The 16,199-nt window shown below is 42.8% G+C and overlaps 1 long non-coding RNA gene across 7 annotated transcripts in view; it reads right to left on the bottom strand.

The window, feature by feature from the left end:
• Positions 1-11,598, bottom strand: part of LOC110742019 — a 93,678-nt gene extending 82,080 nt beyond the window's left edge. For all 7 annotated transcript variants that reach the window (XR_002519184.2, XR_002519185.2, XR_004179822.1 and 4 more), the window contains exons 1-2: positions 11,295-11,598; positions 10,330-10,458 (exon numbers count right to left, since the gene is read on the bottom strand). This is a non-coding gene — a long non-coding RNA (uncharacterized LOC110742019). The remainder of the gene's footprint in view (positions 1-10,329; positions 10,459-11,294) is intronic.
• Between the last annotated feature and the right edge of the window lie 4,601 nt (positions 11,599-16,199).

Raw genomic sequence — 16,199 nt, 5'->3', positions numbered from 1 at the left:
TCTATTCTTGTTCACTATGACCTTGGTAATAAGGGTATCCTGAAGAAGCCAGGGCCCTTCATCATGGAGCTAAGCACATAGTTCTAGTCTTGGAGTCAGAGAAGCTAAAGAGGAAGGTAAAGCACTTAAAGGTCAATATGCTACTTCACACTAAGAAGGTGAATCAGCAACGTGTGAGCTACAAAATTGCTGCTACCTTTCTTCTGCCATCCAGATCTCCCCAAATCTTCTTTCTGCCCTACTGTAATACAAGAACATACAACAAAGTGAATTCTGGGGAGGATAGTTCATCCTTGCCAAATTGACACATTACACAACCAAAACACACGCTTTGCCAATTTATCTCCCATACACATCTACTTAAACCATACCTAATCTCCAGCTCATGACAATAACAGAGTTATACCTCTGATTCAAGTATCTTATATATAACAAAAACCATATTAACCCTTTCCCCAAAAGAGGATACAAAGTCCCTTTTTTTTTTTTTTTTTTTTGTCCTTGAATGGTTTTTACTCTTCTCCTACCAAATTCACATTCCTCCTTGGATATCCTCTAATACAAACACTGAGATATAATGTTAATTATCATTAATGCATTTTACTTGAAAAGATAAAGGCAAAAGAGAGGAATTAAACACAAATATTTGATGAATATATAAGGTCATGATGTAACTTGGAAAGCTTTGTGACTCCCCATACATACCAGAAATGTCTGGATTGACAGCCAGGTGTAATTCCCTGCCCAATTGCATGCCTCTGTCTGTTGACACACCTGACACTTGCCTTGGTCATGACAAGTGTGAAAATGTAGTAGCATGGAGCCTACAACAGGGATTCATCAGTTCACCAAGCTGCAGAGGACTGGGAATTTCCCACATCAAAACCAAGGTCAGGACTATATCTGCTTCATAAGGCTGCCCATTTCAATATTTTGTTTGGTTTTTTTGTTGTTGTTTGTTCTTTGTAGAGATGGGGTCTTGTTATGTTGCCCAGGCTATTCTCAAACACCTGGGCTCAAATAATCCTCCTGCTCCAGCCTCCCAAAGTGCTGGGATTACAGGCGAGAGCCTCCATACCCAGTCCATTCGAATGTTTTGATAATTAGTTGCTTCTGAATGTTATTGATCATAACAATCATAGAAACCATTTATTAAGTGCCTTCATCAGAGGCATTTGAGCCAGAGCAACTGTATCTTGAATTGAAGCTGGGTAAAATAAGGCTGAGACCTACTGGGCTGCATTCCCAGACGATTAAGGCATTCTATGTCACAGGATGAGATAGGAGGTCGGCACAAGACCCAGGTCATAAAGACCTTGCTGATAGAAACAGGTTCCAGTAAGAAAGCTGGCTAAAACCCACCAAAACCAAGATGGCCAAGAGAGTGACCTCTAGTTGTCCCCCCCTACACTCCCATCAGCACCATGACAATTTACAAATGCCATGGCAACATCAGGAAGTTACCCTATATGGTCTAAAAGGGGGAGGCATGAATAATCCACCCCTTGTTTAGCATATCATCAAGAAATAACCTTAAAAATGGGCAACCAGCAGCCTTCGGGGCTGCTCTAGGGAGCAGCCATTCTTTTGTTCCTTTGCTTTCCTAATCAACTTGCTTTCACTTTACTCTTCGGACTCACCCTGAATTCTTTCCTGCCCGCGATCCAAGAACCCTCTCTTGGGGTCTGGATCGGGGCCGCTTTCCTGTAACATCTTTGATGTGGCTTGGGTGACCTTCATGTGTATTGTTTATTCCCATTTTATATGTACAGAAACTGAGGCTTAGAGGAGGTCTATTACCGGGAATGCTCAGTTTACACATGGTTAAGGTGAGAGCTCAGCCCAGATTAGTTTGATGTTAAAGTCTCTGTGCTTAACCATCAAATTTTCCTTCCTTTCGAGACACTTGCCCATGTTTTTTTAAAACTAGTCAAAGAACATTTCTTACTCAGGCGTTTTCAAGGCAAGTCCATTTTCTAGAAGCTTTCTATACCCACTTCTGGTGAATATCAGGCTGCCTTGTTTGCCCTCAGATCATTCATTCATTCAAATTGCATTTACTTATCAAATATTTATAAAGTTTATACCATATGTCAAGCACCGTTCTAGGCATTAAGGATACAACAGTGAAAAAGATAACAAGACCCCTGCTCTTAAATAGGAGTAAGATGGAAAATATACAAGCAAATGAAGAAGCTAAACAAGAAAATTTGATGAGAAAGATTAGCCATAAAAGAAACAAACAGAATGATGTGACAGTTTATGTTTAGTTACTGATTTCAACATCATTCATATTTTCATTTGATCTATACACCTTATAAAATGTTCCATTACATTAGGCTATGGCTTTGTGCCTGAATTCTGAATGCTCTCCTCACAGACCACTTTTGTGTGTTTTACCAGGGAAGAATTGGAGCACTGATAAATTTTAATTAGTCGAATTCACTTGTAGTCTGTTAAGTCTTAATGTCATTCAAGAGGGAGAATTTCCCAGCACATGGATTGTTGCTAACACCTCTTGCAGTGTCATGACATTGAGCAAGTTTAATAGTTCTTGAGCTATGCAAGCTTTAATCCAGATTTCTTCAGTGAATATGTGATGCCATCTGAGTGGACTTCACAGACTGAGGACCTCTACACAAGTCTTCATTAAAAATGGCTGAGATTGGCCGGGCATGGTGACTCATGACTGTAATCTCAGCACTTTGGGAGGCCGAGGCGGGTGGATCACCTGAGGTCAGGAGTTCGAGACCAGCCTGGCCAACATGGTGAAACACCATCTCTACAAAAATACAAAAATTATCCAGGCGTAGTGGCGGACGCCTGTAATCCCAGTTACTCGGGAGGTTGAGGCAAGAGAATTGCTTGAACCTGGGAGGCGGAGGTTTCAGTGAACCGAGATCATGCCATTGCACTACAGCCTGGGCGACAAGAGTGAGACTCCATCTCAAAAAAAAAAAAAAAAGGTTGAGATTATCCTTAAATGGATATCGTGAAGTAGTGCAAATTGAAGTTCGTGTGAATGAAAGAAACACATTCTTATCTTCAATCAAACAATTTTTATCCAGTGTTAGGCTTAGGCAATAGTTTTCACCAGGACGATTTCATCCCCCAGGGTACATTTGATAAAGTATAGAGACATTTCTGATGTTCACAACTTGCAGTGGGGGAGGGTGAGTACAGGGATCACCCAAGTGGACGGAAGCCAGGAATGCTTCTTAACATCTAGCAATGCACAGGACAGCTACCCACAACAAAGAATAATTAAAATTTCAATAGTGCTGAGGCTGAGACACACTGGGCTTGAGAATGTTTGACCTCTTTTGAGACCAAAAGTCTGGAAGACCTTCTTGCACATAAAAATCTAAAATTCTACATAGAACTGAGAGGACTCAGCTGCACGTACACTGTCAGAAGGAAAAGAAGCCATGAACCCGTAAAAGGCATTGACTAATCCTTAAGCAGATTGAAAATGATCCCTCCTAAATCACCAACAGACCTCAGAAGCTGACTAAAATCTATAGCGAGGGAATCATTGCATCCTGGAGAAATCTATGGTAACATGTTGAGGATGAGGCATTGCAAAATCCAGCCAGGAGCTACATGAAGCACAGGGCTGAATCTGCATAATTTTAACAAGTGCATTTAACAAATGGTTTTCTACTCTTTCTCAACTTCCTCCCTTCTCTTCCTCTTCTCCAAATTCAGAGGGCTGGGGATGCTGGAAGATAATCAAGGTGGAAGGTAAGAGGGGGTAGATGAAAAGGAAAAGAAATCATGTTTGATTCTTGTTCTCTAAACCCTGGATGGGAGGAAGGTGAGGAAAAAGAAGGGTCAGAGTTGGGGGCTGTGGAGGGGAGGATCCTAAGCCTATGGCCCCTTTTCTTCCTCCAAACCCTTCTCTGCATCCACCTCTGGCTTTTTCTTGTGAGATTCACAGAATAAAATATCAGAGGAGAGGGAAATTAGAGATTTTCTTACCCGTATTTCCCCAAATATGAAGCAAATTACTTGTGGCACAGAGATGAATGTAGATTATTTGCAGATGCGGCATAAAGTGCTATTTGACAGAACTATTTGATGGCAATTATCAAGAATTTTTGACCTTATTTTTCCCTCTGCCTGAAATGCTCTTCCCCAGATCTTTATATGTTCTGACTTCTCATCTTTCAGGTTTTAGCTCAAAAGCTTCCAAGAGATCTTTCCTGAGCACCTTAGCAAAAGCAGCGCAACACTTCCATACACATACACAACCCTCTGGATTTCATTACCTTAGTTTGCTTTCTTTGTAGCACTTCCCACTCTCTGAAATCTTGTTATTTATTTAGTTATTTTGTTGCTCATCTTCCTTTCCTCTGCCCTCTAAGAATCAAGTTCCATAAAGATAAGTACCATCTTTATCATGCTTAAAGCTGCACAGGCTCTAAGGACTCACAACTGAGTCTGGAACATAGTAGGTTCTCAATATAAATCTGCTGAAATCAATTACCATTTATCCTCCCAATTAAGTTTGGTGCACTCCTTAAAGCTAAACAAATTCTCTCTTGAAGGGAGATGATGCCGCACACCTGCAAGGTCGCCATGCTCAGTTTCTGTATTCACAAAGTGCAGGGACTGGCAGGGGAGGTGAAGAGGGAAGAATAGGGAAAGAAAAATGCAGGAGCCATAAAGACAAGCAGAAGTCAGAGGTGTACGGAGTTCCAGACTTTAAGGAAACGCACCCAGCCTGCCCCAGGTAACAGGGATTTTGTAGTTGCAGTGAAAGACCTTGAGTCAGTGGGAGTCCTGGCAAGACAGTGGCTCACCTAGTGCCTTGAAAATCTGCCCAAGCCTAGAAGCATGGGTGCATCGAATATTTGCTAACTGACATTCAGTGTCTCATTGCCTCACTCTGGGATCCTGAGACCTGCAATTTCCACTTACTGTGAGGAAGCCCTCCAGAGCCCAGAGGGGATTTTCCAGCAGAGGCAGCCCTCAGACGAAGATGAAAATCTTTCTTCTTTGGAAAGGGCTATTTACTGATTCAGAAGACAGGACTGAGGCATGAGAAGCACCGAGCCTATTCCATTCTCTCCCATGCTACACAGAGAAAACTATCAAGGGTTCTTCTAGAGTGCAATAAGGAGTTAAGCACAGCCACCATCGTAAACACCTGCTGTGGACCAGGTTGCGCATACATGCAACTACATGCAACTACATGTACCTAAATAGATACGTGGTAAAACATGTGTGCAAACATATCTTTTTAATTATTTACAGTGTCTCTCCTCCATCTCATTCCAAAAAGGATTTGAGGTGTCTTATGCAAAAGTCACATATATTATGAGGAGTAAAATGAGAATAAGAGGAGGGCACAGTTCCGAGCAGCAGGAAAGTCTCTGGGCCAACCATGTGCCCTTTCTCCAAGACAAGTGTGTCTTAGGAAACACAAGTCTTGTTTGAAGGAAGTGGCAGTGGGCAATGTGAGGTCTGGATCCAGACAAATCTGGTTTAGCTACAAGCTGCACTACTCAGCCTTAGGTACCTTACTCCGTGTCTTCCAGTGCCCTTATCCCTTACACTAGGAATCACTTTACTCACCTCCTGGCACTGGGGATTTAAAGGAGTTAATGGAATGGACCAGGTAGGCATTCAATAACTGTAAGTTTTATTTTTTGATTCATGTTTTCCTTTCTATTTAAAGCTTTTTTACTTTTTTTTGGGGGGGCGGCCGGGGAGACGGAGTCTCATCTGTCACCCAGGCTGGAGTGCAGGGCATGATCTCTGCTCACTGTAATGCCCACCTCCCGGGTTCAAGCAATTCTCCTGCCTCAGCCTCCCGAGCAGCTGAGACTACAGGTGTGTGCCACCACGCTCAGCTAAATGTTGTATTTTTAGTAGAGAGGGGGTTTTACCATGTCGGCCAGGCTGGTCTCGAACTCCTCACCTTGTGATCCACCCACCTCGGCCTCCCAAAGTGCTGGGATTACAGGTGTGATCCACCACGCCCAGCCAACTTTTTACTATGTTAAAGTATAATAAAACAGTTATTAAAGTACCATGCACAGTTTTCTTGACAAAGTCCCTGCTTATAAGGAAGCTGGCAAATCTCAATTAGTCTGCAGCTGTATGTTGGGATGTGCGTCCTCTGGAAAGAACCCAGGATAACTGTGGGTCAGGTACCCAGACCTTCACCATGCATCCCCTCAACACAAAACACTGTGGGACCGTAGTGTCCACCGCACAGAAAGAAGACTGAGACTCAAATTGTGTGAAAGGTTTGCCTAGACTTTCACAGCTAGTATGTCGTAAGACAGGGACTTGAATGTACTGATTCTAAATCTCATGCTTCTACCTCCCTTCTCTTCTCTTGCGAGTCTATCTGAGCCAAAGGATCTGCCTTATATCGTAAATCAGGTCTAAAGTGGTGTTTGCTGAATCTTCATTCTCTGGAATGTGCCCAGACCTCAGTCCCGGGAGTAGCTGAGTTCTCAGTAACTACTTTTGGAAGCTGCAACAGCCTAATCTCTCACTCCTGACTTTTCCATAAAAACATCTATAGTTCCTCCACAGCTGCGAAGTTCTCATTGGGTGGTCTGTCTGTCACTCCATTATATGGCTCAATGAGCCTACTCGGGGCAACCATGGTTATCTCATAATGGAGCCTGAGTTTCAGAGGGAGCTAAATCTTTAGGTCAGAATTACCTCTCCCTACCACGCTGCTCTCTCTTAGCTCAACTATAAGACAGAGTACGTTTTGTTTAGGCTTCACTCAGGGTAGCAAAGTGTTTACACTCCACGAAGCATGTAGCAGCTAAGATCAATTGAGAACCCCTGATTTGTATGTCCTACTTAACACTCACTCCAAGTGTATATGTTCCCTGAGCAAAGTGTCAGGGGAAACCATTAGAATTCTTTGACTCCGTTTTCCTCTCTCTCTGTCTCACTCTCTGAACTGCATAGTTGAATCATCATAGCTTATATGCATTTCATTATGGGCAATGCCTAGCGATGGAGCCCTCATTTAGTGTTTGACTATCTCGATCCACTTTTGGGGCTTCTCTTCCACCTATACCCTTAAGTGTTCTCTGAGAATTTCTTGTTGTATTCTGTGCTCCTCCTTTGCTGAAGACTATCTGGAACCTCAGTCATATCCCCAGTCTTGCCCCTTTTACGTTGTGATGACTTTCAGATCTGTGCTTCTGCCCAGAATTCTCAGCTGAGTTCAGGCGCCGTATAGCTTGCTGCCTCTTGGGGTGTACCCCACAGAATTTAAACTCAGAGGCTCACCTTAGCAGTCATTACCCTCTGTGCAACCTGTCACCCCAAACGAAGGCTTCCTCCTTCATTCTAAGCGAACAAGCCAGAAAATGGGAACTACGCAACCTCTCTTGTCCACCCTTCCTTTACAGCCCATCCAAACTCTGGGTTCTGTAGATTTTGCCTCCTAAAATTCTTTGGGATTCATTCTGTCTTGGTTGCTGTGATAAAACAGAATTGCGATATAACAGCTTAAGAGCAGACGTGAGCTACTTTCATAAGATTTTGGATTCTTGGTTCCTAGACATAAAAATCTGACTAATGGATAACGTGATCATTAAGAGAATGAACATGGGAGAGAAAATGGGCCTTGTTTTTAACGCGAGCTCTTCCACATAATGGTTGTGTGACTTTAGCCAATTTACTCAGCCACTCTGCGACTCAGTTTCCTTATCTACAAAATGGATAATATTACCTATCACCTTTAGAGCATATACTTTATGCCAGGCATATTCTAAATGCTATATATGGATTAACTCATTTAACATTCCCCAAAGTGTCTGAGATAGCTATTATTATTACCCTCATTTTATAGATGAGTAAACTGAGGCAAAGAGAAGTTACACAACTGCCTGCATCCATTCAGCTAGCAAGCAGTAGAGGTGGGTTGTGGCTCAGATGCTCTGGCTCCAGAGCCCTTGCTCTTTGTTTGTTTGTTTGTTTGTTTGTTTGTTTTGTGAGACAGAGTCTCGCTCTGTCGGCCAGACTGGAGTGCAGTGGCATGATCTCGGCTCACTGAAACCTCCATCTCCCCAGCTCAAGCAATTCTCCTGCCTCAGCCTCCAGGGTAGCTGGGATTATAGGCGTGTGCCACCTCACCCGGCTAATTTTTTTATTTTTAGTAGAGGCAGGGTTTCACCATGTTGGCCAGGCTGGTCTCGAACTCCTGACCTCAGGTAAACCACCTGCCTCTGCCTCCCAAAGGGCTGGGATTACAGGTGTGAGCCACCACGCCTGGCCCAGAGCCCTTGCTCTTGACCACCAGGTAATAAGGCTTATCTCAAGGGACTGTTAGGAGGATTCAGTTCATGCATGTAAAATGCTTAGCACAATACCTGGTACACAGTAAGTGCTTGACAATTAGTTAACATATATACCCAATAATGGGCTTCCAGTCTCACAAGGAACACAAGGGTTTTAGTGATATATTTTTCTAAAGATAGAGATTTTAGATGGCTTTGCTTATCAGTTTCATTCCTTGGGAACCTATGGCTGATTAATTGACACACATCTCAAGCCAATCTTAAAAATTTGATTACTGCACCTGCTCTGCTGTCTCTTATGATGACCAAACCCTCTCTTCCCTTTTGGTAATTAACTACACCATATGGGTCTAGCTATCTGGACTCATTTCTCCCCCACTGAGTTCAGGGAGCCTATATCATTGGCATCCCTTGTTTTTTGAGGTTAGCCAATAAAATGTTAGGCATGAGTGTGTATATTTTGTCAGTTCATTGCTTCATTTTTGTAGCCTTTCATTCACTCATTTATTTTTCTAATAATATTCATTGAATGCTGACTTCTAAAGATCCTGCTTTGAATTTACTTTGAAAGTTTTTAGCTCCTTCTCTTTCCTATTTTTTTTCACTCCCCTAGCAGAGTAAGGCAATTCCCCAGGGCCAGGGTAGCTTTTCTTGCCATTCCTCTGTCATCACCCCCTCCTTCTACAACTCAGAGTAGAGGCATACAATGCACTTTATGAAGGACACAGGATAATAACAAAATTGCTGATAATGCTAAAGATAGCTTTTAATGAATCTTGTTTCTGGGTATTACTGGAAGCATTTTTGCTGGCAAGAGAGACCTTTTCAAGCTCCAAGAGTTTCACATTTGGAGACTTTTACAGCATTGGGAGGGCTGTTTAGTATTGGCTGAAAAAACATTTCCTTTGACAAGAGCTAAATCTAATTTGTTAAACTGGTTGCTTTTGTTTTTCTGGTTCTATTATTTTTTAAAAATCTGTATACTTTCCTAGATGCAAAAATAGCCAGGGTACATTTAATTTTTTGTTTTGTTTTGTTTTGTTTTTTTACTCCCTTGACTGTTGACAGCCTGTGCTGTTGAGTGCAGAAATGAAGCCTGTTTTCTTATTAAAATGCACTGAGTTTCCAAGGTAGGCACTGGGGGTTTGCAGGTGCACTGTCTCATTTACAGGGGATTCTATTGGGATGGGGCCGGATCGCACAGCCCTCGGACCCCTTGCTGAGTCATCTCAATAGTGACCTTTCACTCATGCTTCCTGAATACCTTTTGGGTGCCAGCTGCTTTGACATTGTGACTTAGTGAAGGAATAAATGTCATTATGCTACCTTTTGTACATGAAGTCACTGAATCTCACTCATTCTTTTATTCATTTATTCAATAAATATTGGTTGAAGACCCCCCTATGTGCCAGACATCATTCTAGGTTCTGGCAATGTAGCAGTGAACAAATAAATGAAAAATCTTTGCCCATGATAAGCTTAAATTTTAGTAAGAAGAGCCAGAAATCAAATAATAAATACAGATGAACTCTCATAGTGGCAAGAGCTATGGAAAAATAGCAGAGAAATTGATAGGGAAACTTGGGGGTTGTAATTATATGGAAAGGGGCTTCACTAAAATGATAGAATTAGAATAAAGACTTGAGGGACATGAGAGAGTCGGTGATATAGATATCTGGGGGTAGGGAAGGGGCATTTTTAGACAGAAAAAATGTAAGTGCAAAGGCACTGGGGCCAGAATGCTTAACATATAGGAAAGCAGCAAAGACCAGAGAGACAGGAGCGAAATGAGCAAGGCAGAAAGTACAAGGCAGTGGAGTCAGGGAGGTGATCCAGGTTCTGCAAGGGTGTCGAGGACACTGCAAAGATGTTGGCTTTGATGCTGAGAGTATGGGGGGCATCTGAGGGTTTTAACGGAGTGATATGACTTGGCCTGCACAGTCTGCAGCTGGGGCTCAGTCCTCTCCATCCAAAAGCTTGTGCGTTTTCCTGTACTCTGACACTACTTCCTCCTCTTAAATTTCAGTATAATTTTTTGCGTACGTACCTGTCTGTCCCATGAGACTGTGGCTCTTCCACTGTATAGGCTGAAGCTTGATCTTCTGAGCTTATTCTCTAGTCCTGACATGATGTAAGGACTCAGCAAAGACTTGTATGGAAAAGACCATTTCGATACCTAGGAAAAGAAAAGGGAAGGCTTGATTATTAAATAATAATAATAATAATAAAATAATGCCTTTTGCAGCAACATGGATGGATCTGGATATCTTAAGTGAAATGAGGCAGAAACAGAACAAGAAATATTACACATTGTCACACATAAACGGATGTTAAAACATGTACATGTCATAGAGAGCGGAATAACATGCAACAGAGACTCAGAAGGGTGAAGGGATGGGAGGGGGTGGAGGATAAGAAATTACTTAATGGGTAACATGTGTGTTATTCAGGAGATGGATACCCTAAAGGCCCTGGCTTGACCACTGTGCAATCTCCATGTGACACAACATTGCACTTGTACCCGATACGTATATACAAATTTTAAAAAGCAGACTTCAAAATTGGTTTTTTAAAATGAAGAGAAAACAAGCAAAATATAACCATAAAATATATGCACATATTCTTTTCTTTCCATGTGTTTCAGTGTTTTTCACCTGTAGATAAAATTCAGACCACTAATAATCTCAGGGTAATCATTTTGTATTAGTCATTTTAAATTTAATATTGGGACCTAAGCATTTTCCAACATTTCTATAGATCTTTTGTACCAAGCTTTTAAACAACTGATCAATATAGCCTTATAATGCTGTGTCATAATTCACTACCAGTTCAATTTTTGGTCATTTAGAAGCCTTCCAGGTAGGCGTATTTTGTTTCTTTTTGTTAATATAGATAATCCAGCAAAGAACATCTTCATGCATGTAGCTTTTTAATTTTGTTGTCTTCTTTTCTCAGGTTACATTCCTAGAAGTGAGATTCTCGGATCAAAGGGTATCAATACAGAGTACTTACTCTTTAGGACTTTCATTTCAATTTCCAATAATTACTGGAATAATTAGTGCAATTGTCATTACATGCATGGATCCCAGTATTGCCTTTCCAGTTCAAGCTGATGAAATTGCCTTGATTCTTCCTATATTCTAAGAGCGCTAAGGGTAAAGCATGCAGACATTATATGATAATAGTAAAATCTATCGTTTGCCCAACATCTATTCTGCATCATTTTTCATTTAATCTTTACAATAGCCCTCACTGGCATTGAACAAATGCTCTTGTTCATATTGAACGAGGGAGGAAACCAAGCCACAAGAGATCCATAACTTGCCCACAATCCCAGATGCAGATGAGAGATTCAACCCCAGCTCTATCAGACTCTTTCCTTTATGTCACACGTCAGCCCATGAGTAAAGCAGTGTCTCTTCCATCTAGGTGTCCTCAACTTAGTGTGGGAGAGGCTGTGTTGGTGTATGATCACAATGAGTTACAGTGCGGATCTGCTAAAGGATCAGAGGTAGCACCCGATGTCACAATCATTAGATCTGTCACAGTGGGGCAGAAAAGACTTCACAAAAGAGGTGACAGTGGAGAATAGGAATTTTCCAAATACAGAAAATGTGAGAAGCCATTTCAGAAAAAAAGAATATTGTGTTAAAAAACTCAGAGGTAGGCCTGGTGCAGTGCTTCATGCCTGTAATCGCAGCACTTTGGGAGGTCAAGGTGGGTGAAGCATTTGAGGTCAGGAGTTCGAGACCACCCTGGCCAACATGGTGAAACCCTGTCTCTACTAAAAATACAAAAAGTTAGCCGGGTGTGGTAGCTGGCACCTGTAATCTCAGCTACTCGGGAGGCTGAGGCAGGAGAATCACATGAACCCAGGAGGCAGAAGTTGCAGGTCGCAGTGAGCCAAGATCGTGCCATTGCACTCTAGCCTGGGCAACAAGAGTGAAACTCCTTCCAAAAAGAAAAGGAACAATGTGACATATATGGAAACGCCCAGAAATGTGATGAGAAGGGAATGGCACAAGCCATGGACAGAGGATTAGTCTGGAGCCTGGAGCTGGAGCAGAAAGCGGAGCTGATACCCTCCCATCCCCTTATACATGGTCTGGGCTTGATATTGTAAATCAGTTTTTCTCAGTTCTGGCTGCACCTCAGGATCATTGGGGCAGATTTTAGTTTCAGGTTATGTAATTTTTTTTAAATATATGAATTCTAGACCAACTGGATTAGCATTTTTGCAGGTGGGACCCCAGGTGATTCCACTGTGCTGCCAAGATACAAATTTCTCAAAATAAGAGAAATTCATATACTGTCAAATACAGAATAAAGTTTATACCCTTATATAATCTAAGAGCAGAAAGGGAGCATCAGAATCAGCTCAGTGTTTGGAACACCCCTCCTGGAAGCTACCTGAGTGCACACTGTGTAGGAGATGTACGGTCAGGCATTACAGCATCTAATGAGATGATCTTGCCCTGGCTGTGATGTCAAAGAGGACGGGTGGTTTCCTGGAACTGAGCTTCCCAAAATGTGCTGCATAGTGGCATTATCTGGGGAGATTTGAGAAGTCCCCATGCCTAAGCATCACCAAAGTCAAAATCTTTGCTGATGGGACCAAGACATCAATTTCTGAGGTCCCTAGATGATCTCATTTTGTAGCCGAGTTTGAGAATCGGTGTTCTAGAACCCTGAAGACCAGCAGCATTTGTATATCCTGAGAGCTCGTTGGAAATGGAGCATCTCACGCCCTATCCCCTACCTACTGAATCAGAATCTGCACTGTAACAAGATCTCTAGGGGATTTGTGTGCACATTAAAAATCAGGAAACAGTGTTCCTAGGCAGGTATCTTAAAAGGCAATATCAACATTAGGTAAAATAATTCTTACAAAAATTTCTATATTGTGGGGATATAATAATAAGTTAAATTCCCTTTAATTTGCAACTGTAGGATTTAGCTGGTCACCACGTGTCTACGTTGCTGGACTCTTTGTGTGTGAGTTGTGTATGACAAGTTCTGTATTTTTCTGGCCTTGGTTGGGATTTTATGATGATGTTTGGTGTATGTCCATCTATATGTTTAGATGATTATATGAAGTTGACCTGTCCTTTGTGTGTGTGTGTCTGAGTGTCTGAGGGAACCTAATTGTGTGTGTGTACCCTTGCTTATTTTTGTGTTTTGCACTTCAGAGTTTCCGAGAGGGGCGCTATCGACATTTTGAATAGGCTGGTTTCAGAGTGGGTCTGTAGCAGGGGTCCTCAGTCCCCTGTTAGGTTCCTGTTAGTAACCAGGTCACGCAGCAGGGGGTGAGCAGCAGGCAAGGTGTATTGTATGCCGCTCCGCATCACTGGCATTATTGCCTGAGCTCCACCTCTTGTCAGACCAACAGCAGCATTAGATTCTCATAGGAGCGTGAACCCTACTGTGAATTGTACATGCAAGGGATCTACGTTGCAGGCTCCTTATGAGAATCTAATGCCTGATGATCTGTCACTTTTTCCCATCACCCCCAGATGGGACTGTTTAGTTTCAGGAAAACACGCTTGGGGGTCCCACTGATTCCACATTACAGTGAGTTATATACTTATTTCATTATATGTTACAATGTAATAACAGTAGAAATAAAGTACACAGTAAATGTCATGTGCTTGAATCATCCCCACATCATCTCCCTCCCTGGTCCATAGAAAAACTGTCTCCCACAGAATCAGTCTCTGCTGCCAAAAGGATATACGTTGTGAGAGACCTAATGTCCTTTGACCACATACACTAAATATTATAGCACACACAGGTCATGTGATAATCATGCTCCCACACATTTCCAAAAGCCCCCTAGGGGGTTGAGAGCGTTACACATGTAAGTTACAAGTAAGTTTGGACTTTTGTATCCAAATCTTCTGCAAGTTGCTTTGTAGCTGAGAAGATCTCTGTGTGAGATGTGGTTGGAGGTGGGAGATGGTAACAGCTTGTGTCTAAAGGGAGAATCCTTTGTGTGTCTAAGTGTGTGTGTGTGCCCCTGAGTGTGTGAGTGCATCAATCACTGTGTGCCTGTGCCTGTAGGCCTGGCTTTTTCTCAGACTGTGGTTCATAGACAATATCATGGAGCCATTTGAAGCAACACACAGATGTGCATACAGTCAGTCACACAGTGGGGTCACTCACACAAGGAATCTCACCTTGGAGACCAGTAGCTGCATAAAGCCATACTCATACAGCCAATCACACACCTGACGGGTTGCACACAAAGTCATACACAGAATCATCATCCTTTTTAATGCCCAGATTCTAAGCCAGACTCAGGCACCAGCACAAAGAGAAGTGCCAGCATTCAAATCACACACACACAGCCCCCAAGGCAGGCTCTGTGCAGGTTCCAACCCCCGGAGGAACAAGAACTACAAACAGATTCTACAGAACAACACTCAAAGGGAAGCTCGAGTCCTGTTGTGCTGTGGGTGACCTTGAAAATGTTGCTTCTAATCCTCTGTTTAGAAAACTGAAAGGGTTTACATTGAATGGTGAGACAAAGGGAGAGACCGAACCGCAGAGACTGGGACTGCTTGCCACTTGGATTCAGAGAAAACTCCCGAATTCAGGTTCCTGATGAGAAAATATCCTCCATGAAGACGGTCTGCTCTCCTCCCTGTGCCCAGCCCTGCTTCCTCTACACCCTCCCAGGGTTTCAGTCTCACTTCGTGTCACTTCTAACGTCTAGCAGTGCATCTTGGGAAATCCAGAGGAATCTTGTCTTCTGCTTACAACTCTTTAACTGAACCAATACTCGTGTGCTCTGAAGGTGGGGATGCTGGGAGTGCATTTCTGGATTTTCTTTCACAAGGGGCTAAAGTATCCAATTATCATTGCATTTTGATTATTCACAACCGAAGAATAGATGTTTCAAACGAGAAATAATCTCCATATCGTTTATATTGAATTTCAAAATATCATGTCCCCAGTTGGATAGAAAGTTAAATAAACTTTTTTCACACACAAACACTCAGATTCATTCAAATGCTCGGACCAAGCAGCGCACATGGAGATACTCTCAGAAACCCATTCCCTTAGCCCCACCAATGATGTGGCACATAAGGGAGACCCCGGTGCCCAGATGCACATAGGAGCTCAGATGCCATACGCAGCAACAACTGCATCTATGGAAACACATACACCCGACGCAGGCACCCCCAGCTGTGGATGCATCCACTTCCCTGGCCAACGCAGGCCTCTGCTTGGAAAGGAAGGCTTTCGCTTTTACTTATTTATTTGTTTTGAGACGGAGTCTCGCTCTGTCGCCCAGTCTGGAGTGCAGTGGTGCAATCTCAGCTCACTGCAACCTTCGTCTAGCAATTCTCCTGCCTCAGCCTCCCAAGTAGCTGGGACTACAGTCGTGCGCCATCATGCAAGGCTAAATTTTTGTATTTTTGGTAGAGACAGGATTTCACCATGTTAGCCAGGATGATCTCGATCTCCTGACCTTGTGATCTGCCCATCTCGGCCTCCCAAAGTGTTGGAATTACAGGTATGAGCCACCGCACCCAGCCTAGCTTTTGCTTTTACGAGAAGTCTCATAAAATCAACAGAAAGGCCAGTGCATTGGTGGTGAGGGAGGAGGTGGGACTTGACTCCAGAGGTGGGGCTCAAACTCCTGACCAGATTGAAGACTAGCTGAAACAAAGAAGAGGCTAAAGCACCTCTCCATAAGATGCAACCACCAGTGCCATGTTAGTTTACAATTGCCGTGGCACCACTCAGAAGTTACTGCCCCTTTCTGTGGCAATGGCCAAAGTTACCACCCCTATTCTAGAAACCTCTGAATAGCGCTTTCCTTAATTTGCATGTAATTAAAAGTGAGTATAAATATGACTGCAGCCCTGCCTCTGAACTGCTACTCTGGGCACACTGCCTGTGGGGTAGCCC

This window comes from Papio anubis, chromosome 18, assembly GCF_008728515.1.
Source record: "Papio anubis isolate 15944 chromosome 18, Panubis1.0, whole genome shotgun sequence".
NCBI lineage: Eukaryota > Metazoa > Chordata > Mammalia > Primates > Cercopithecidae > Papio > Papio anubis.
Note: the sequence above shows the minus strand (reverse complement) of the source record. Positions and strands in the feature narration are given on the sequence as shown.